Genomic DNA, 2710 nt, shown 5'->3' with positions numbered 1-2710 from the left:
CATTGGCCCGAATGATTTTTGGCTCAAGTGACTTCAATAAAGGTGATGGGTTTGTTTCAGATTTGTTGGTAGGAGTGGTGGGACTCACCTGTTGACATGTTTCCACCCAGGTGTTTTCTTTGTAACCGGCATAGGTAATGACGACTTTCTGTGTCTGGGGGGAACGTTTCCTGTGTGTGTGCTCTCTGGTTGAGCTGGGATGGCTCAGGAGAGCTGAATCCTGAAGAGTGAGCATTTAAAATGTTGGAGATCACCTGGACTCTGATCTGGCCCACAGCTCTGGCTGAGAACCCACATTAAATGATTACTTTTTAAAGATCCAAGATCTTATTTTGACCAAATGGTTCCAGCCTCTCCTCTGAAAATCCCTTAAAGTTCTAAGCCGAGTCTCTCGACGTTGAGACTTGCTGACTTTGAGAGTTCTCCAAATCTGAGATGACTATACAGCAAATCAGCTTTTCTTCCTGTGCTTAATTCAGGCAATCAACAGACCATGCTAAGCCACTAACTGTTGATTAAGATGCTAACGTGGCTTCTCTTTTCCGTGATCTGTTGGCTGTGTGCCACATTTTCCTCTCTGAGCTTTGTGCCTGTTGATTGTCGGAAATCTGCAGAAGTACAGTTCGCACTGAGACTGGCTGGCCCGAGGCTGTGCCGATGGCTCCTGTCTGCAGAAGTGATGGTTAACGTTAGCCACAGGCTGCAGGTGAACATGGCTGAAAGGCTTCCTGGCACTGGCTCCTGGTCGTCAATCTTCCCCTGGCAATGTGGGGCCAGATGTGACCAAGCCACCAGGGCTGAGTTTGTCCTGGCCACAAATAGAGGCTGGTTATGGAATGACCAACAGTGCTGTCGGGAAAAGACCGGGGGCAACAGCCAGTGCCTGCTTGGAGCTGTGAAGTAGCACAGCTGTGATCCAGCCGGCCACTGCTCCAAAGGCCACCACAGGCCTAGGGCATCAGACCACTGTCCCCACAGCTGCACCTCCAGGGAAAGCTGTACACGGAGCTGGCCAAAGTTTTTATTGTTTTATTTTTCGAACCGAATCCCGTAGATGCGCCTTTACTTTAGCTTATGAAACAGCTTATTACGTCCCTGTTGCCCATAGCAGTCTACCAATTACATGCTTAAGAAATCGCTGCATAAGGCTCATGAATAACTTGGATAGAAACCAGCAATTCCTAACACACTACAGTGTTTCCTGTGCTATGGGAGACATTCCAAATAGACTGGGAGTTTTCAAAGCAGCTATAAAAACAAGTATAAACTTAAGTATTTCTGCCACAGGGGTTTCTTTCCTGCTTTAAAATGATTCAACTATCAACTTGGTATGGCTGTCAATTCACCAATTTCTTCAACTGACTTCATTTATGAAGCGTTACTTAGGTATTGATATTTTAAAAAACTTTTTAAAGACTTGTTTATTTGGAAGGTAAAGATATAGAGAGGTTTTCCACTGCTGGCTCACTCCCCCAATGGCCCCAATAGCTGGGGCTAGGACAGGTCGAAGCCAGGAGCTTCTTCCAGGTCTCCCACGTGGGTGGCAGGGGCTCAAGTACCTGGGCCATCTTCCACTGCCTTTCCTGCGCATTAGCAGGGAGCTGCATCGGAAGTGGAGCAGCTGGGACTTGAACGCTGCACCACACAGACCCCCAACAGCGGAGGAATTTGTAAAGAAGGCATCTTCCCTTCCCTCTCACACCTGGGCTGCTGGTGCTGTGTATTACCTATGATGAGTGCGTGTGTGCATGGGAACTCCAGGAGCCTCCTGGGAGGAGACGGCCTGCAAGGGCAGCCCTCACACCCAGCGCGGGAGAAAGCATGCAGGGAAGCCTCCACCTGGCTGACGCCCTGGATCTCCCAGATGGGCACCACTGCAACACAGCCTGAGCCCCTGCTGCAGTGTCCATCGATGGGACTCCCTGGCTTTTCAGACCTGCTCCTGCAGCCACCCCTTCCCTTTAAGGACCCTTCTTGCTATCTTTTTGGGAGGGGAAGAGCCCATTTTGGATCCAGGATGACTGTTTCCCTAAGACTTCTGCTTCTTGAAATAGAACCAGGTGGGGGCCGGCGCCGCGGCTCAATAGGCTAATCCTCCACCTAGCAGCGCTGGCACACCAGGTTCTAGTCCTAGTCGGGGCACCGGATTCTGTCCTGGTTGCCCCTCTTCTAGGCCAGCTCTCTGCTGTGGCCCGGGAGTGCAGTGGAGGATGGCCCAAGTGCTTGGGCCCTGCACCCCATGGGAGACCAGGAGAAGCACCTGGCTCCTGCCTTTGGATCAGCGCGGTGCGCCAGCCGTGGCGGCCATTGGAGGGTGAAGCAACGGCAAAAAGGAAGACCTTTCTCTCTGTCTCTCTCTCTCTCACTGTCCACTCTGCCTGTCAAAAAAAAAAGAAAAGAACCAGGTGGGATCACTCTGAAGCGAGGATGCAGCCCGGCTACTCAAGTGAGTTGAATCTGAACTAAACCATCTTGAGCCGCTCTCCCAAGTCCTGTGATATCTGAGCTAACCCACGGAATTTGCCTGCCTAGCCACCGCCGAGCCGCCGCCGAGCCACCGGCCGCAGCAGAGCCGAAGTTCATACCCAGCGCTTGGCCCCTGAGCTGGCTCCGGAGTCCCGGTAGGGAGGCTGCAGCAGGCGGAGTAGAAGCTCTGGCCCTCCACCCTTCCCCCCCACCCTGCCCCGCCCCAGAGGAAAGCTCTGGACTG

Source organism: Oryctolagus cuniculus, chromosome 17 (assembly GCF_964237555.1).
Source record: "Oryctolagus cuniculus chromosome 17, mOryCun1.1, whole genome shotgun sequence".
NCBI classification, from domain to species: domain Eukaryota; kingdom Metazoa; phylum Chordata; class Mammalia; order Lagomorpha; family Leporidae; genus Oryctolagus; species Oryctolagus cuniculus.
Note: the sequence above shows the minus strand (reverse complement) of the source record.